General features: G+C 43.5%; 2 long non-coding RNA genes across 3 annotated transcripts in view; one reads left to right on the top strand and one right to left on the bottom strand.

Annotated features, from left to right (window-relative positions):
* The window catches only part of LOC145722692 (uncharacterized), a 38,374-nt gene extending 24,187 nt beyond the window's left edge, over positions 1–14,187 (top strand). Inside the window, exons 3-6 of the long non-coding RNA XR_014147150.1 lie at positions 8,963–9,037; positions 10,529–10,990; positions 11,823–11,898; positions 13,637–14,187. This is a non-coding gene — a long non-coding RNA (uncharacterized LOC145722692). The remainder of the gene's footprint in view (positions 1–8,962; positions 9,038–10,528; positions 10,991–11,822; positions 11,899–13,636) is intronic.
* Positions 1–21,197, bottom strand: part of LOC115944019 (uncharacterized) — a 238,613-nt gene that overhangs the window by 52,051 nt on the left and 165,365 nt on the right. The window lies entirely within an intron of this gene.

Raw genomic sequence — 21,197 nt, 5'->3', positions numbered from 1 at the left:
AGATAGTTGTTGCTCTTCTTTTCTTCGATCTCCTGTTGAGTTTGTAGGTGTTCAGAATGGTTTGATCCCTATCCAGCTGAATTCCTGAGAGGAGACGAAATCCAGGTCTCCTACTCCTCCGCCATCTTGCTCCGCCCCTGCTCATTAACTTTTAATGAGAAGCCCATTGGAGGACTTGGTGATAGACATTGCAATCGTGCATCAGGGTGTCTAAGAAATCCCTAAAACTGGCCATGTCAAGATAGCTTGCTTAGCTCTGTGACATCAGATGTGCACTCTCTAGACCTTTGATCTATAAATGCCTAAGGGGTGGCTGATGGAGTTGGCACGGACGTTTTTGTAATAATTGCACAATTCTATTTGTTTATATAAAGTAGGTGTTAGAAATCTTAACAGGTTCCATTTGCAGACCCCAAAGGCAGTCCTAGTTACAGCAGGATTCTCATCAACGGCCTGAGAAAAGCCAATTGAAGGCTTGAGTCAGTCCAAGGCTATCAGTATAACCAGGAGTGCCCTCCTCCTTCCTCCTGTTGCTCGGTTATCTTCTTTCTTATTAGGACCCCATTCTTCTGGCTGAAAGGTTACTGAAGTTATACCAACAGGCAAAAGCAGGGTGGCTATATCTAGAGTTTAACCAGCAACATGATACTTCTTTACCTAGAAGTAAAAATTAACAATAATTCAAAGGAACATATAAGCACACTCAGTACTTAAGACTGAGACACAGGGTCCCTTGGCAAATATAACAGAAACCTTGATGCCAGAGATAAAGAGGTCTTTCTCAAAGGAAAGCATTGTCTTCAAGAGACAGAACCAAAAGTGAGAACATGATTAGACGGATACTAGTAGATCTGGTCCCCAGGAAGAAGGCATTGTTCAGGGAGCCCACCAAGAGAAACAAACCTTTCAGTGGCCATCCATCTCCTTTCAGTTCAGGACATCCATCTGCAGGCCTGCTCTAGGCTTGCAGATGGCTTTCTACACCTCAGAGAACTAAGAAAACAACAAATTGTTCAGCCTATGGAGAAAAGGTTTTGAGAATGGTTAAGAGATGAGATGAGCTTATGGAATTACCGATCCTTTAAGGAGACAGAGATACTTTGATGTGGAGTCTGAGGCAGTTCAGAAACCAAACAAGTTCTAGTAACTCCCTCTGAGATGTTCAATCACTTGGGTGATCTTTTTTTTTTAAGATTTTATTTGTCAGAGAGAGAGAGAGCACAAGCAGGGGGAGCGGCAGACAGAGGGAGAAGCAGGCTCCCTGCCAAGCAAAGAGCCCCATAGGGGACTCGATCCCAGCACCCTGGGATCATGACCTGAGCCAAAGGCAGACACCTAACTGACTGAGCCACCTAGGCATCCCATTGGGTGATCCTGAAACTGGAATGAAGCTCTTACTCTAGGGCCTAGGAAGCCTTTAGGTGTTTCACACCCTAGGTAGGTTATAAATGCCCTGGCACCTAGAAGCAGAAGCAGAAAGGGAGGGCAATGAGCTACCACCCCTCAATGAAAAGGTCTCTCTGCTAAAACTCCTCTAAATCTGAATTATCTTTTCTCAGAAGACACAGGTTTGCAGAAAATACTGATTCAGATTAGGGAGGAAGACCATGAATTTGGAAAAACCAAATAAGCATACATAAGAACAAGAAGGTGAAATCTGAGGCACGAAGTATGGGAAAAGATAGAGCCAGGGACGCCTATGCATGCAATGTCCTAGTATAGACTCAGTATACAGCTCAGTCCAGAACACTCCTCCAAAACAGCAATTCTAGAAAGTGAAAGAGGACACTGGGGCTCCAGGAGAAGTGAGTCATACCAAAGCCATCACTACACAGCTAACCCACCCCTTTCATCAAGGCAGAAATTGCTCCGTATTAGCCACAGCTCCCATGATCTCATTAGTAGAGATACTGAAAATCCACTCTTCCTCTAGGAGGGAAAATTGAAACTGTGCCACAAATTATTTCACCCAGAACATTTCAGTCTGATTGGATGGATGGGGATGAGTGGGGGGGAATCTATCTCCCCATGGTAATTTCCTTAATCCTGTTGTTGGGAGGGTACTTGTGTCATGGAAACTGAGATGTGTCCCAAAGTCTGCTAGCCGTAGGAAAGGCCCAAACCTAGATAACCTGAAGATTTGGAGAATGGGTAAGATACTTTCACTGCAGGTAAACAGTTTGGCCATTAGGCAATTCTGGCTTACACAAACTAAAAATTCAGGGGTGAATCTGGTTTGGTCAACAGATGGATTCAGGACTCAAATACTATAATCAGGACATGGCTTTTTTGTTTTTTCCTTTCAATTAGTCCTTCCTTCCCCGGTCTCCAGCCCCACACAAGGGCATTGGCAGTATAGACCTCTCACCCACTCAGGGGCCCAGCCCAGGGTACGGGACTCAGAGTCCTGATCCCAGTAAAAGTCTCAGAGCATCTGATTGGGTCACATGTTCACCTCCAAACCTAGACTTATCAGGGGATGGAATCAGGTACACCAAAGCCACATGGACGGAGTTAGAAAAAGAGGAATTCAAGCTGTGGCTATCTTAAGAAGAAAGAGTGAATACTGAGTGACAGAAGCAACAATGCCCACTATAGTTAGTCAGTGGTCTTGAAACTGGTTTACAGAAACCTTTTGACTTAGCTTGGGTTTCCCCCCAGGAAAAGGAACCATGAGATAAAGACTCACCTGTGGGTCATTAATTTATAGAGATAAATCCAGGAAAGTTGACAGCTAATAAGAGTGAAAACAGGGGCACCTGGGTGGCTCAGTCAGTTAAGCGTCTGCCTTCGGCTCAGGTCATGATCCTGGAGTCCCAGGATAGAGTCCCACATCGGGCTCCCTGCTCAGCAGGGAGTCTGCTTCTGACTCTGACCCTCTCTCCTCTCATGTTCTCCCTCTCATTCTCTCTCTCTCAGATAAATAAATAAAATCTTTAAAAAAAAAAAAAGAGCAAAACAGGAAAGGAGGAAAAATTAATGCAAAGTACATTGCAGAGGTGTACAGGAGAAGGAATCCAGGAAGGGGGCATTTATTAACCAGCTGCCATCCTCCATTGGTCAAGAATTGGCAGAGGTGTTAATTCTGAGTTCATGTGTGAAAACGGCCTAGTAGGTTCCTACAGCTGTCCTATTTTGCCAAGTCAGAAAATCCTGAAGACACAAAGAGGGAGATAGATGGCATAGCTGGTTTCCATGGTAATGACTAGAGAAAATGGTAGGAGGTAGGGCACAAGAGTTGGCCAATGTACTTTTCCTCTTGGATACTTAAATTGTTTTGCTTTGTTTTGTTTATTATTACAGGTTAATTTTTAACCAAGAAAAAACTATAAAGATAAAACCCACCAGGCAGTGCACAGAATTATGTGAAGAACTGTAGGGAAAGACTTGGGCTTGAATTCTCACCCCCCCCCACCATTTAGAGCAAGTCAATTAATCTCTTTGATTACCGTCAGTAAAACATAGATGTCAATAATGCCTACCGTATGTGATTTGAGGGAGTATTATTAGTATATTAAGTCATACTGTCACTTTATTAAGAATGTTATTTTCATATCCACTATTAATAATAAAGGCAGATCCATAAGTTTTAAATGTTCATACAAACTAAATGGACTTTTATAAGGAACACTTCTAGCCACTTCCACCGCCCTTCACCTGATGAAGTTTGTAATACATGATGTTTAAAACAACGTTCAACTAATTGCAGAATCGAATGGTGTAGCACACCAACAGAAAAGTTGCAAAACATCTTTGAAATTGCTGCAGGATACACCATCAAGATTCTACCCCAAATTCTAATTTCTTAGAAATGTATCACCATCATCTTTTAAAACCCATTTAACAGGGGCACCTGGTTGGCTCAGTCGGTTAAGCAACCAACTCTCGATTTCAGCTCAGGTCATGATCTCAGGGTTGTGAGACTGAGCCCGGTATCAGTTAAGATTCTCTCTCCCCTCTCCTTCTGCCCCTCCTCCCTGCCCCCCTCTCTCTCAAACAAACAAACAAACACCACATAACAATCTAAAACAAGAGTGGGGTTATTTTATATCCAGCCATGTGGTAATGCAGTTTCCAGAATTTAGAAAAAAGAATATACAATACATTTGTTATCACTGACAGCAGCCCATATGCCTGAGCATTTGCTTTCCACAGTTTCTGAGAAACATGCTGGAGAAAAAAAAAAAAAAAAAAAACAATGTTGAACCCAAACACGATCCCAGATCCCTGGTGGGACACTGTAGCCAGCACATCTAGCCATGCAGTCCGCCCCTTGGTCCCTCAGGATATCATGCCGCCCCCAGGACGGCATCTCAGTCCCACGTGGCTCAGTCTCTTGTGTTCCTCGGCAGAAGCCTTCTTTCAGACTGTACGCACCAGTGAATCAGTCTCACTACCCTCTTACTTTGGAAGATCCTAGCTTCTCAGGGACTAAACGCAGGAAGCCACCTCTCCTCTCTCTCTTTAATTTTCTCCTTCAACACAGCTTTAATCCCAAAGAAATTCAATATTTTCCACAGAACACCAAACCACCCCTGGGAGCAAGCAGGCAGAGATGGGCCACACCCCCCCAGCAGACTCCTGCAGAGAAGGCTTAGCCACCAGGTCTCCTGTAGTTCCCAAACTACCTCAACCTCACTTGGCACACCCAGAGCCAACTGCCCAAAACAACTCAAGAGCAAATCAAGGTGAATTTCAGGGATGTCACACAGACTATATTTTAACTCAGTCCATCTGCATGTACTCTCCAAATAGGACGAAAATCCACCCACTTGTTCGTGCATCATGTACTAATAGGTAAATAGACAAACTTCCACGTGGATGGGGAAGAAACCAACAGCTAGGTCATTTCTGTAAGAATTTCTCAGCTCAAAGTTTAGAAAGAGGAAGCTCAAGCAAAAGCATAATCGAGATGAGGCTTTAAGACAAGGAGCAAACGCTACCACATGGGAAGGTGATCCTCGCACAGGTCAGGTACATGAGGGCAGGTGGGGGCGGGGTGGACTAGAGGGGAACACGGGGCCCTATAAGGAGAGCAGCAGCTACCCAGCCTCGGCCACATATGGCCACGGGGTATGCTGGTTCAGTGTTGCCAGGTTTGTCTAGATGATTTCAAGCACGGTTAATCTAAGTCTCACAGTTCAAATTCTTGAGAGAGGACATATCATTGATCAACTCAGCCTACAGAATGATTCTTCCAGGATCAGATGCCTCCTCCTCATCCAATCAGTTTTGTCTGGGAGAACTGAGGAGGGCTAATCACATGGTCTACCATCTACATTGGCGAAACTTGGAGAGGGTGAATTGATTTATGAGAAGGGGGCAATAGGAGAGTCTAGCACAGCAAAGCCTGCCTTTATAGACCAAGAGAACAACTTGTAGACTCGAGACAGTCACGTAATGATTTTCTGCTGGGGAGGAGGATCTTCCCCACCATGCCTCTATGCACACACAGGTGTCGTATTCACTGCTCTGATCCTGTGCTGCTCGTTTGAGCCAAGGTGGGGACAGAGTGTCAATAATGAGGCTTCACCCTCACTTCTCTATACTGCTATCAAGGAAGAATGCCACCAAAACACGTACTACAGCAGTGTGTGTACAAGAGTGAGGGAACAAGAGCCATGTCCCCAAGAAAGCAATGAAGCTCTCAGCCATGAACACCTAACCTACTGCGACATCATGGTAGACTCCTAGCTTGGGAAACTGAGTGCAAGGACCAGGGCCAGGTACATTTTGATCAAGAGAAGAATAGAGAAGCCTTTGGAGGTGTGCTTCCAGAGACAGTATAATTAGGTTCTCACTTCACAGACCAGGAAACTAGAGCCCAGTGAGATTTAGAGTCTAGATAGAACATGGGCAGGGCTCTTCAAATGTTTGTAGCAGCCTCTGGGTTTGAGGTAGAAAGTACCAGAGAGAATATGACACTTAACTATAAAAGCCACATCCTCCTGTCACAGAATTCCAAACTAAAGACATTTTTCACTTGTCAAAAGTGGGCAGTCAGTGCCTTGAAATACAATGATTGAAGGGCAAACACTCCTTGACTTGACAGAGCCTGTTTATAACTACAACATTAGCACAGACACACTTTAATTAAAAATCTCAAAAATGACCTTAGCTGTGCTGTGAGGCCTATATTAAAATTCTGGCTGAGGAGCTACTTTCTAACCAGGCTCCTATTTTCAGACGCCTCCCTTTGTTAAAGATTTTCTTTTAGCCTGAAATGTCTTAGGCTTATTCTCTGATACTAATGATGCTTTGGCAATATCTGAAAAACAAGAAGCCAAAAGTACATCACTCAAACCTGAAAAGATAACACAATTCTACCCCTACCTAGTCCAAACAGTTGTGCAGGAACTTGGGGAGGAGGCACTGTAATGGTCTAAAGGACCATCTGGCCCAGCCTCTCATTTTACAGACAAAGGGATAGAAGCCCAGAGAAGACAAATGACTGTCCAGGGCCACTGCCCAGTGGTAGGAAAGGTGGGACATACCTCTAGATAATCACTACTCAGGAAAATGAGCCGCTCAGTCAACTGAAAGAGAATTACGATTTTGAAATTACAAATATCATCCTCTGTTACTTCCCAGATTGTGCTCCTGAAAACACCAGTCTTCTAGCTACTTGGTTTAATAAACAGAGAAAGGGGGAGAGTGGGGCAGAGAGGGAGAAAGACAGAGACAGATAGGGAGAGAGAGAGAGAGAGAAAGTAGGTTCATCCAGGACACATAGGCATCAGAAATACTACATACCATATTCCCTTTTTGGAGAGTCACATCACACACTAGGGAATCTGAGAAAGAAGACCAGCAGTAAAGAAATCTGTTTAACTCAAAACTCTTTTTTCAAGTCACATCTATTAACATCCTACGGACTAAGTGTTCTAGGAAACATACATTGGGACGTGTTGGCTTAGTGAGAAGAGAAATGAATTTCAAAATAATTGGGCTGGAAAGTAAAGAAATTGAAACAGTCTGGCTCATGTCAACCAAGAGTTCAGAAATGGCACCATGTCATCTTCATTTTCTTCCCCTGGGTCTTTTGCACTTGGAACTTGGAAAGAATGGAGGATAAGGGTGTCCTTGAGCTCCTTGAGTAACAAAGATAAAGAGAATAAATATTTTACTTTAATTTGCCATTAAAGGTTGGTGTAAAGGAGTAAAAACACAGGCCCTGCCTTGTCACTCTTCTTCATGGGTATTTAAATTCCAACCAGAAATATAATGCTTAGAATAGTATTCCCGCATATTTATAACTTCTTTACAATGAGCTACCATGATTTTCTTTTCCCTCGAAGCTGGTAAAGTTACATTCTTACCTCAGAAACTGAGGAAATCAAATTTGGCCTTTAAATAAACTAACTTGAAAGGTTTAAAAAAATATTAGAGACTTTTAAAAAAGGAATAGGGGACTTGAATATCCCAAAGTGTGAAAATGCCACATTTTTATACTCAAATGATTCAAAATAGATGAACAGAATGCTTCCAAACTTTCTAAAAGTATCTACCTTCAGGCAATTAAAAAAATCAATCTAAAGGGTCATTTATTTCAAGAACCTAAAAGCCCAAATTAGCACTCCTGTGAGCCCCCACAGCTGACTGGATCTGGGAGACCAGGGCTGAGAAAGGTCATTCACACTCCTCCCTAACTCCTTAATGACATGTTTAGCCAGGCTAATTTTAGACCTGTCGGAAGCTTTTGATTCAGCTAACCATAAGGTGATGGTGACAAGCCTGTGGTCAATGGGAGGCGTGGGCTGAGTTCCTTTTGAAGTCAGCTGGTGAGTTCATTCCTGGAAGGAGGGTGTCAATAAGTAGTCACAAGGGACTGTTCGTGATCCACATACATCTCCCAGGAGGTCTCTTCTCTCCTTCCTATTTACTCCTATTTACCCAACATGGACAGGAGACCTTGGGAACCATCAGTGGACGAAACAACATCTTCATGATCCTTGTCTCATTATCATCTTTTGTACTGATCCATTCAAACTGTCTTAACCTTTGGCTTAGCTCATAGTTATTTTGGTTTGGGCAGGAAATGGCTGGCTTCAAGTCAACCTGGATAGGCTGAGGTTGTGATCTTCAGTCAAAGGAAATGCTTTAAGGATGTCAGAGGTGGATCTGCATCAGAGCTATTCAGGGGTAGAGGCTCACTGACAGGTCTTTTAACAGGTGCTTGAGCACAGACCAGAAAAGTATCCTTTTTTCTTGGATTCAGAGAAATGTGTGCCTATACCAGCTTCCAGAAGAGGCATCGTTACACTTAGCTATCCCTCTGGTTAATATAGTTTCTCCACAATAATATCCACTCTGTTATCTACTTTGTTAGATTTTACAGGGGTATTTCATCACCCTAATATTCATTAGAGAGAATTTCCTTAGCCCTATGAGTTTTTGTACCAATCAACTCAAATCTTTTCCACCTTCTCAAGGTTTAAAATGAATGGATTTTATTTGGTACAATGTGTGCTTCTGCTCTGTATATGCTCCATAAAGCTATCTGTAGCAAAGAAAATGTCAATATTCCACTCAAGAACTCAACAGCCCAACCGACAGGGGAAATGTCTTTAGTACTGCCTCTTACCAGATTTCAACAAATTCTGATGCTATATGGAAACAGGGCTAATCTTTTATCACCCTTTCATTTTATAGAATGGGAAAGCAAGACTTAAATTTTCTCAATGGACATAGTAATCCAGCAGAACCAGGAAATTTCTATGGAGCAAGTAATCTAATATTATCTTTCTAAACTTTATCAATCACCCCTGGTCCTTATCATGGGTCAAAAATCTGGAGAACAGGAGGAAGACAAGGAGGGTCGAAAAGAGACAAGCAAAGGGTGAAAAAAATCAGATGAGAAAAACAAGATCAATTAGTCAGTATCTTCCTGTCATCTCCTTGTCATCACTCCTTCCTTCCCAACCAATTTTTGTGTTCTCTTTGGCCTCCTCGGATAAACCAGATATCAGCAAGTCTCAATGGAATTCTGTGGTTCCCCATATCCAAGGGACAAAAAGTGGCAGAAAGACAAGCATATGTAAGTGAGCCCCATTTTTCTAGCTTTGGGACTGCATAAGCCTCAATGATTAATATTGCAACTGGGGATTCTAAATTTTCATCCCATTCATTTGACATACATCCACTGAACATCTGCCATGTGCTAAGAACTCTGCTGCACATTCTAAGGGATATGAATATGAAGAAGACATAGTCTTGCCTCTAGAAATTTACAATTTAACAAGACAGGGAAGAAAAATATTCCTCTTGGCTGCAAAATTCTAAGACTGTGACATTTCACACTAACAATTATAACACAGAGAAGAAAGAGATAAGTGCCCTGAGAGATTTGACCTGAATATTATGGGATTCCAGAAAAGCTGTATATCATCACAGGTGGCAGGAGTCAGAAATCTTCATTGAAGAGGTAGCATCTTGAGCTGGGGCTTGAAGGACCCAAAAGACTTAAACAGTAAGAAGACACTGAAGAGTGGGCTTCCTGGAAAAGAAAGGAAATGGCACAAAGCCATGAGAACAAAATATCTGTTTGGGAAACAGCAAGTGGACTGATTTGGCCAAAGCATAGGATAGATAAATGAAGAGAGATACACAGCTGGAAAATCTTGTTGGAAGCCAAATTGCAGAGTATCTAAAAGAACGACCTAGAAAGCTTGGTCTAAATTCTCTTGGTGATGGACAGACATGGAAAATTTTTCAGAGGGCTGGGCTTTAGGCAAATTAATTGGGCTACAGTGATCTGGTGTAGGAGATGCTAGAGGAAGGGATCAGCTTCTTACAATGGCCTAAATGAGAGGAAAAGAGCACACAGTGAGAATGGAAAAGAAGCCGATTCACGAGACATTAAGGATGCAGAAAGGGCAGGAATAAATTGGTGTGAAGGCCAAAGAGCATTTCCTAGGATACTTGTGATGAAAACAAAATTCTGCCATATCAAATGGATACTTGAAAGCATGATATTTTGAACCTACCACTGAGATGGTCTCATTGTTGCCCAATGTCTGTTGATTGAATTATTTTTGTAGGTTAAGGATATTTGTGAGATTTTTTTTTTAATGGTATTCTTCCTTCTATGTCTTTTTTATAGTCTAGAAAGACCAGAATAAACAGACATGAGATATCACATATCTCAGACTAAAGAAGAGCAAAGAAGTCTCATCATTTCTTTTCTGTTGTATAAAAACAACAGAAACTATATAGTGGTAGACCCACAGCTGCTGAATATAAAGAAGAAGAAGGTCTCTTACAGACTGTCTAAATCAATAGTCCGCTTTACCATGTCCTTCCTATGTGTTAGATTATGCTCCTATCCCCATTTGTTTTTATATCAGAGATTCCTTTTAAAAATGGACATTACAGAACTGGTAAGAACCCACTTATGGAGAGTCCTCAGTTAAGAGTACAATCTGTACATAACATTTCTCTACCACTTATCCACTGGGCAGCCTCAATCACTTTGTCAGATGCTAAAAGATTTGGTGACAAATAATACTAGCCCTTTCGTCTTACTTAGGTGCTAATGTGGACACATTGTTGACCATCTTCTTCAGGCGGTTTTCTCTGCGAAACGAGAAGCAACCTGACTCTCTTCTCTGACATCCTTCTCAGAGAGCCCTCTATTTGATTTGGATTTTGTTCTTTCATGCACTCATTCTTCGGCCTGACCAACTCCCCCCCCAACACACACACACACCTTCAGCAAACATTTAGTGAGCACTTGGTATATGCCCAGCATCGGGCCCAGTGATGCAGATCAAAGGATAAAAGGCAACAATCCTTTGCTTTGTGCAAATATTAATGTAAAGAATTCATTTGCCCCATGGGATCCCTCACACTGAAGACAGGAACCATCTCTACCTAAACCCAATGTCATCTGAGCATCAGTGCTGCACAGCGATGGAGCCTGTGGACTGCAGAGTCCTAATGATAGGAGGGACGCCAGCGCCAGCTGGGCCAAATGCTACCTATGAACCTGGTGAGTTACCTAAACCCTCTGAGCCTCAGTTTCCTCCTCTGTAAAATGAATGTAATAATACCAGTACCTAACCCATGGGTGGGTTCTGGTAAGAATTTAATGACATAATTAATGCAAGGAGTTTAGGACATCTCCTCCTGTACACTAAAAACACTGGATAAAAATGATCATTAGTAGGATTACTATCTGACCCGTGATCAGTCTGCAAATGACCACTGGTGGCTGGGCCACTGACTGTCTTTTCAGCAGGGAAGCATACACTTAAAAGACTTGATAGCACTTCACGGAGAAGTCTAGAAAGCAATGCCCATTTCAGTTTGCATGTCACAGGAGCAATTCTTCTTTAGCCAAATGTCATGTTTTCTGTTTTATTTCTCTCATTTTCTTATACCAGAAAAATTTCATCTGCTCCCGATGTTCATTCCCTATTTAAAGACAGCATTCCACTTGTGAAGCCAACACTTCTCTGCCAGTGCTGTCACTACCTAGGTCTGTGGTGCTGAAGGCCCAATCTGCAGCAAGAAGTGACACAAAAGCACGGCTGTTCCATCCAGAGGGAGCTGGGGCATGCAGGGCGGGTTACAGGATCAAGCCCCCACTGAGGGATAAGCAACAGGAAACAGAGAAGGCAAACAAAATAGAAATGTGTTCCTCACGCAAACACTCAGAGCAATTAAAAATAAAATGAAGGAAAGAATGAGCGAAAATAGAAAATTGTAGCGGGTATGGGGTGGAACGCTTTTTAAATCAAAGATCGTGATTTCCTTTCCTTGTTCTCTGAGACTCGGGATCATCACTTAGATGAATTTATAACTGTGTTCATCATTTATAGGAAGCACAACAAAGAGCTGGACTCTGGTTGCCAGGCAGGCTACACCCCAGGAGGCCGGGATGCATCATTAACTAAGGTGAGGCTGCAGAGATCGGTTATCTGGGTGCTTGAGACACCCCCATACGTGTACTTCTCCAAGCCACAGCACGTTGCACCTGGTAAAGTTTTCAAGGTGAATCTGACTTTGCTCAATGTTCCTCACCCCCAACTTCCTGCTAGGCATTTCTAGCCTAGTTACCCCCACATTCCAGGGCAGGCACGATCTCCTTCAAATACCACGCCCGCTTCTCAAACAGTATCTGCTGAAACAAATTTAGCATTAGGCATTACATCACCACCTTGTTGCAGATTATGGACCCAGACAACTATCTCCCCCATGGGCCAAGGTGATCCGGGCAGCCTGGGGCACTAGTCTGTCCACATCAGAAGGGAGCAGAGCTTCTCGCTGAGCAGATGCTCTTGAGCCCAGCAGATCTAGGAACTCTATTTTATTTCTTATTTCTTCTTCTTCTTTTTTTTTTTTTTTTTGCCTTTAAACATGCAGATTGTAATATCAGACCTAGAAGTTTTCCGTGCTGCACAATTTATGCTAGCTCATTACCTCCTGCTACACTCCAAGGCTTTGTAACGGAAATTGGCTCTGATTTCTGAGATGGGCATTACATCATAGTCTTCTTTTAGCACATTATGTCATCCCTGCTGAGACGCATTATCTAGGGTTGGCTCAGCAGTAGTGATTTTTTGTGGGCCGACTGCAGTGTTCCCAAAGAACTGCTGGGAACCACAGATTGAAATCTGAAACATTTATCTTCTAAAAAGCTGAAAAAGGGGAAAGATGTTCACATCAGACCCCATTTATTTTCTTTAACCCTCTCCTCTCCCAGCTCCTTTTAGATCACACTGCAGCAAATGCCAATGATCCATGTGTGGAGCCTGTGCAGGGACAATCATCTTGAGATAACCACTGCTAAGGGTGCCTGAAATATCAGTCCCCATATCAAAGCAGATATACCTGACACTTGTCATGATTCTATCTTAAGGCATTTTACAAATGCTCGGAAAAAATCACCTTGCATTCTCACATTGATAACAGAGAGCTCCCTGCCTTAATTCTTGGGTTAAGAAAAGAATTTCTTCTCATGATCTGTTTATAAATATATATGGATGAAAACTACATGCACATACATGCGTATCCTCCTGACCATGTTGCAGCCACAAAAGGAAACTTCTAGAAGGTTTGTATTAGAAATAATTTTTATGCAGGGAACTGAGCTGATATTATCTCTTCTCACTTCAACCATGAAATTAGAAGCCCATTTTGTATCTCTCCATCCTAGGCAGGATTAGAAACCGTTGCACAGAGGGAATAGACAGGTGCTTTCAGGATAAAGCAAAGATATTCCCAAACCCCAGAGAATCCCAGTACCTCTCTTGTCACAAAAGCATAATTATGAAAAAAAAAAGTCTCTAAATACTGAAAGGAAATGGGATACATTCAACCATGACTAAATTACAATTCCCTCCTTATACAGCAACTAATGAGATTCACTAGATGAGGAGTAAGTGCTGGGGGAGGGGTTATAAGAGAGGTTACGATATCTCCTTCCCCCACCCACCCCTGCTGCATTTTTTTCCACTGATTTTTTTAATAGTGAATATGTTTATGCTCTCAGTTGCTGTTTGTGGCTCTCAAATGGTAGCCACGTCCGAACAACTTCATAATTAAAATAGAGGCAAGTAAAGCTATCATTTGGCCCAGCCCAAGAGCCTTGCTCCTACTCCTACCCTCAATGATTTTTCATGTTCTTTTCTAGTGCCTTCTCCCCACTGTCAATGGATCATAAAGCAAGATGGCAGCCTTCATCCTTTACTCAGCTCAGAGCAAGACCATGTGAACAGTCTGAACGTTCGAAAAGGAATTGGGACACCTGACCCCACACGCGTTGTGGAGAAACTTCCTGGTGACAATCAACTAGAATCTCCATCTTTAGCACCTCTTCTTCTTTCTTATTTTATGTCCATTGCTATTTGCCTCTTTTCTCCTAGAGTGGATGGTATAAGGATTGATGGTATGATCCCACAAAGGGCTCCAAGGCTTTCAGATGGATGGTGCTCTATAAAATAGTGTTATTTAACAACTAAGGACATTTACAAGAATCCTCTTACCCTTCTCCTTCCTTTCCTTTGTCCCTTCATCTCCACCCACCCCCCTAGCTCTAAGAATTTTATGATCTGAAGGCCAAAATGCTTTAAATCTTAATAACTACAGGGGCCACTTGGAATACTGAAAGGAAACTATATATACTCTTTACCTGACTCATTCCAAGCTTTTACTGCAGCCGAAGTAACTGCTGCACCATTTAAACATTCCACTGAAAAAGCAAGTAGCCTCCCACATATTAAGCTGATTTTGTGTAAGTTGTAAAATATTAAATGACCAGATCTTCTATCCAATAATGAAATTACCTGGCTCAACCACCCCCCTTTCCCTTTGCAGGAGGCAAGAAGGTGGATTCCTAAGTCCTAAAGGATATATACCTGCCTCTAGATATTGGCTGGCTAGCCACCAGCTCTGAAGACACAGTGGGGGAGGAGGCGAAGCGTTACTTCTCCCTAACCCCCCATTGCCCTATATGTCCCAGACAGTTGTGACCAATCCTACCAAAAATAAATAAATAAAAGGCTTTTAGGATGCCCAGAAGTCCTCAGTCCACTCCTCGACCAGGCCAACTACAGAACAGAGCCATTGTGCTCTTGGTCTTGTAACAGGACAGCCACTGGCAATGAACATCTAGGAGAGGAGTTCTTCCACCCTCTTACAGGGAAGAGGAAACCTAGCCCTGAATCAAGGTAGTTTCTAAGAATTAAGTATATATTGGGGGAGATCAGATTGCACAGTGAGAAATCAACCATTCCCTAATGGATCTCCCAAAATAAAGATGAAGGGCATGGGTGGTCAAGGCAGAATGGGAGCTCATGCACCGAACTCACTGGCTCCTGACATGACAGTAAACCCAGGCTTGGGGTGAGGAGGGAATTCGGAGCCCAGCTTCAGCTGTCTTTGCCAGCTGCCTTGGCACCAGTCACTATACTTTGGAGGTTAGCAGAAGGGGAACAAAACACTATGAACCTTTCAGGCTCTCCTGGACAGGGGGTATGTGGAGAATTGGCATAGCCCCCCATGTCCCCACCTGCCCAGAATCACTATCAAGATCACCTAATACATGGAAAAATTGACACCTATTTTATCAAGGAAAGTTCTGATCCTGCTGTCTACCAGCAATGCCAGGATACCAGCTGTCCTAACCAGTTGCTCTCTGGGTACCACCCCAGAGCTCCACTGCTGGTCCCTTGGGGGCTTGTGGCATTTTCTAGGCTACAAGCCTTCCCTAATTCTCAGAGTAAGCCCTCAACAATGCATCTTCAGATCTGTCTTCTCAGGAACAGCAAGACAAAACTTCTGCAAAGGTAAGCATGTATGAATATACAGACTACAAAAAACATCAAGGATTATAATTCAGATCCACTAAGGTTACAGAGATATGCTTTATCCAGCTTTGCCAAAAAAGAAAAAGAAAAAGAAAATACAGGTTCCCTAACAATGCAAATGCAGACTATTTCTGGTCAGGATCCTTCTTAACTTCCAGAAAGTTTGTATTCTTTTCACTTCTATTCCCAGTCCAGGCTAAGTACCCTGCCTTTCCCTTGAGGCTTTTCCTTCTCAGGTGGCAGGTTTCTACTTCATATTTCCTTCATGAACTGAGAAGTGTCTCTTGCTTACTCCTTAACAAAAATACTAGATTCTCATTAAACCTGAACTATAGGAAAGCAAATACCTATTGAGCAGCAGCAATTATTGTGCAAAGTGTTGTAGGGATGAGACCACAGACAAGCTATATTAATAAATATGTGACAGTGGCTGACAGCTTCTCACCAAATTCCTCCTCTTATTCCTGACTACACAGCCAGGTATGCTTCCCAACCTCCTCTACTGTTAAGTGAGGCCATGTGCCTGAGTCCTAGTCAATAAAAAGTGGATGGAAATGATGTGCACCACTTCCAACAATGCACCTGTGAGATCCTGCACGCCCTCTCCTCTGTCTGGCTGGTTAAAATGCCAAGATCACCAAACCCCAGAAGTCACGGGTTGAATGGCAAGGCCTCAGGCAGCCTGAGTCCCTGAATGCCCACTTAAAGGAAAGCTGCCCTCATGGCCTATTCATGTTCAGGTCTGGTACAAGAGCAAGAAATAAACTTCTACTGTGGGCATCCATCACACGATCAGGTCTATTTATAACAGCAGCTAGGTTGCTCTAATGAATATAAATGTTGAAATGATTTATTGAAATGGAAAGATATTCACAGTGTGTACTAGAGTAAGTTGAAAAACTGTTATTAGAGTGTGACATTACTTTTTAAAAGAGTATGTATATAAATGTACATAGACACACAAAGAGAAAGTTCTAGAAGTATGTATAGCAAGGTATAGGTGTTTACTCTGGATGGTGGTAGTATAGGTATGGGTTATCTACATTGCCTGGTGTGAAGTGATATGATTTTATAATTAAAAGATAAAAGCTATGGTTAACATGGAAAAGGAAAGTATGTCTGAGATGTAAATACAAAGGCATAGCATCCCAAAGTGGTTGAAGGTTTCCTGAGGGAAATTAGGAAAGGTTTCTCAAACTAAGCGTCTATTAATGACCCCTCCAACACTGAAAATCTATAAATTAGCTACAGCCTGAGAAATAGAATAGTTCAATTATACAACACACCTGGTTCCCAGCCTTCACATATTAAGGCCTTGTCAATGGAGATCAATTCACCTAAGAGAATGGAAGAGATAAATCTCTTACCTTTACAAGGTGCAAAGAAACTACTCTCAGAGGTTGTCTGGGGTGCAGGGTAAGAGATGAGGAGAAAGGGTTAGAGAAGGAAAAAAGTAACATACTGACATTATACCATTGTGTACCTTTTGAATATTTTGCTATATGCATTTATTACTGACTCCAAAAAATTTTTTTAAATCTTTATGAATTTTGTGTTATATGCATTTACTGCCTATTTTTTTAAAATTCTAAGTTGTATGACCTTTTGTAAATATGAAGTCAGATATTCCCTTTGAATTGATTAAGAGCAAAGAAAGATGCTAAGCAAATAAAACAGGTCACAATTTCCCAGTGGAATCCCACAAAACCAAAGATCTGACTGGTCACTGCAGCAAAGGTTCCCTTTTTCATGTGGGAAGAACCTCCATACGTTCTTGCCATACACTGGAAGAAAGGGGTGGTCAGTGAAGGCCCACGTGTGCTTTCACACGTCTTCAAAAGAGCCTGGAGAGGGGGCTAGGTAAAACAGATAAAGAGGATCAAGAGTAGACTTGCCTTGATAAGCACTGAGCAATGATGTATAGAATTGTTGAATCACTATGTTGTACACCTGAGACTAATACAACACTGTATGTTAATTATATTTGAATTTAAAAAATAAAAAATTTTAAGTGCCCAGAGAAAGATTTTGGGTTACAGTAAGAATCAGAAGCTTTGCAAAACATGGTGTGCCAAAGTCCCAACCACTGTTCTGCCATGAAGACTTGGAGGGTGACCCAAGAGAGGAGAGAGAAGCCACTAACTCACTTCACCCAGATGGGTGAAGAATGTTGCATTCTGAGATCCCTGCAACCAGACTCTGAAATGGGGATCTGTCAGCATGTGGCTCACTGTATGGGGCTCTTTGGACTTTGGCAGACAGGGAGGAAAGGAAGTAAAATTAGGCAAAAGGAGGAGCTGAGCTGTGATGTGGTCACAACAAAGGTGTCAGTGGATCCCCATGGGCCTGGGATGCCCCTTCTGAGCTGTCCCAAGCTGAAGCTAAGCCTTTATGTGCCCTCAGGGTCTTATACAAGCAGCTCTCTTCAGCCACTTTTCTGGGAAGGACTCAGCTGTGAGACATCCACAGGCAATAATACACCCAACAGCTTGTTGGAGTTGGGGGTTGGGGGAACAAGTGCCTAGGATCAGGGGACACTCTACAGCATCCACTACAGAGTAGTAGGAGGATGTCAACTCTTCTATCAGTCTATGTACATCAGTCAAAATCTCTCTGAAATTCCTCAGCTTCCTAAGCAAGCCCAGGGGCTCTAGAGGCCAAACCCCATGTGCCATCTCCCCCATGGAACCTAGGCTCCAGCCACATGTAGCTACTCACCAGTCCCAGAAATTGCCATCCTCTTTTGTGGCTCTAAGCCCTCATACATACTGTTCCTTCTGTTCTCTCTCATCTTCCTAGAAAACCCCTAGTTATTCCCTAATCCTCAGGGTAACTTCCCTGGCTCCCATATCCCCGGCAACTCATACTCACTTCACTCCATGTTACCACCATGTTGTACACACCTACGCCTTCACCCACACCAGCCCCTATAAGATATACCAGTTCTGCATGTGTGTATTTCCACTAGACTACAGGCTTCTTGAAAACAGAGCCAGATCTCTTCCATCCTCATATCCCTGATACATAGGAAGTACTGGCTTAAATGTTTGTTGAATGAATAAATAATTCAATGTGGAAGAAATGGTGTTGGCAGCAGTAGCTCTGTCGAGGAAAAGCAGATGAATTCTGTTTAACTGGTGGGACAGAAGACAGGAAATAGGGACATGGAGAGAGGCAAGGTGTTTGTGACCAGCCATGTGCCAGAAACATTTGGCTTTCATGTTATCTTTGTTTCTTGATATCGATTGTCCGACTTCTACATAACAGAATAGAGAATACATTGGGGAATCTTATGTTAACAGCAAAATTGCTTTTAGGGTACAACAACTAGAAACTCACAACATGACTTTAAGGAAGGAGTGTGGGGTTGCACAGATCCCTGGCTGAGGCTGTTCACTAAATGAGATGGTGGTTCTAAGGAAGCATTCTCCTCTCTGCATTTTCTCCCGGAGAATCTCTGCCAAGGACAAGAGGAGCAGCCACACACGAACAACATAAATTAATTTTTCCGCTTGGTGCTGATCAGTGAAGATGTGCATGAGGGGATGGGTAATGGGACTGTGTGAGCCAAGAGTCTTTAGACCAAAGAGGAACAAGGGCCCAGGTAACAGGAGGAAAAAGGGCATTGGGTCACTCTGGAGCCCCCTTACAAGAGGAAAGTGGAATGTGGGCTCTCACCTTACTTTGCCTCTCATCTCGTACCCATCCCCATCCGTAATTCTATACTCAAGAGAAGTTGAACTAGCCCAAACTACAATGACAAGTGACCATATCGCAGTCATATCTTGAGCAATTTTTTTTTTCCAGAACCCCTACACCATGCAAACATAATACACTGAGTAATGAGGAAAAATTATCTAAGGTCATTGTAAATAAGCATCAGACCAACTTTGGCTTCAATCAAAATGAATTTTAAGTCCATCTTCCTTTATTCCCAAATCTTAATGCCTCATTACAGAACCAGAAACCTGTCATTTTGGGGAGAAAGAAAAATATTCTGTTTCCTCAGGAAATGCCAAGGGGCCACAAATTTTAATCTGCTCCAGCTGGAGTGGAGGCTGGGGGTTTATTTAAGCTCAGAAAGTATACCTTCTTGCATTTCCTTCTGCTGACAACCTTAAGATCCTCCTTGACCAAGGTTTAGGTCCTGTTCCCAGTATCCGAAGAAAGACTGCCCAGCCAAGCAACTGCTCCACCCACCTGAAAGGCTGCTTAGGATTCCATTTGAATGTAGGAGTCAATCTCTAAATATAACCCTGAAAGCAGCCTCCACCATCGTCCCTGCACTTGTAGCCTCTCTCCTTCCAAAACAGTAAAATGGCATGGGTGAGTCTTCTGGCTTTTTCCCTGGGAAGGCAGCCTGGGTAATGAGACACAAGACAGCAACCCTCTGCTGTCACTCCAGCCCTTCCCTGGGAGGACAGGTGGACAACAGCAGTCCTCCACCCAGGAGTTGCCACAAGCCCCAACCCCCCAAGCCCCCACTGGGTCCCTCTCAAAGCAACTGGTCCCTGAGGTGAGTCAGTTGTCCCAGGGCATTGATTAGCGTCGGGAAAATCCTCAGAAGTGCGCCTTTCCCCCCACCCTGACCCAGGGCTCCAGCCATAAAATTCAGAATCACAACATATCCTGTTCCTAACTGTGATCATTCTTATCTCACCAGATGGTAGTCCACTAACCAACCAGTATCTGCCTATGGTTAGTCTCTCTCAACAACCCTGAGATCTTTGACAGCAGTGCTGTGTCTTCCCATCCATGGACCTTCAGCAGTGCCAGGCACATAGCAGATGCCCAATACATGCTGGAGGGTTGGTGGGAAGGATGGAGTGAGGGATGGAGGGATAGATGGAGGGATGGATGGAGGGATAGGTGGAGGGATGGATGGATGGATGGATGGATGGGGAATTGCCTTAGCGTTGCGCTTGGTAGACAGCTTGAAGAGCTTGACTATAGCTGTGCCCTGCTACTCGAGGCATGATCCCGGAACCCATGCAGAACTCTAGGAGCTCCAAGTAAAACCATGACAGTGCCATGGCTCCTGCCCAAAACTAAATCCACTTGCCCGCCCCCCCCCCCATAGCAGGTGCAGGAGGGAACTGTGTTAGGATCACCTGTGGAACACAGTGACCCTCACTAACACAACCCAAGGCAGGCTTCCCATTTCTGTGCCTGCTGCTCCCCTCTGTGAGGAGAGGGGCATGGAGGTGTAGCCTCTCCCGGGCCCCCAGCCTGGTCAGGAAAGCGGGGCAGGGGCCCCAACTGTCTGTTCATCCCAGATGTGGCTGAGGAGGGCCTGGAGCCTGACGCAGCCTGTTCATCTGCATTGGACAGCAATGTTTCTGTTCTTCCCCTAGACGACGCCTAAATTGCTATATGCCTTTGAATGGAAGATAGTTGGTTTTATGGAAATGCTATTTCACTGGCTCTGCTTTATTTCCAGCCAGGCAGAGCCTTGTTATCAAGTAGAGACAGCTGAGTTCCTCAGGCCCTGGGAGTCTGGGCAGTTCTCTTCTGACCAGGAAGGGAGAGGTACGAGCGCCAGAATCACTAAGGGGCGGGAATAAAATTAAGCAAAGGAAAAGTCAGGCTGGAGTAAGGTTTTACTACCTCCTGGCCAGAGTTCTGCCTCTGTTCAGACCCAGCTTCAGAGAAGACAAGAGCCATCATTTCCCCTTCACCCGCCCTGGACCACCCTCGTCGGTGAGCCCTCCAGCGACGCACGCACCCTACTGGCCCTGCCCATCTAGGAGAGGGCACATCCCTTCTGCTGTGGGCTTTCATCCTGCTTCATGAAATGGACAATCAAGAACCAGTTAGAAACAAAAGAACCTGCCTTTTACAATAGCTAAACCTGAGGCTTCCTGGCAATACCAACTACCCACTTGG

Source organism: Leptonychotes weddellii, chromosome 7 (assembly GCF_054177405.1).
Source record: "Leptonychotes weddellii isolate Sample4059 chromosome 7, ASM5417740v2, whole genome shotgun sequence".
Lineage (NCBI taxonomy): Eukaryota > Metazoa > Chordata > Mammalia > Carnivora > Phocidae > Leptonychotes > Leptonychotes weddellii.
The sequence above is the reverse complement of the archived record's forward strand: the minus strand, read 5'-3'. Positions and strand labels throughout refer to the sequence as shown.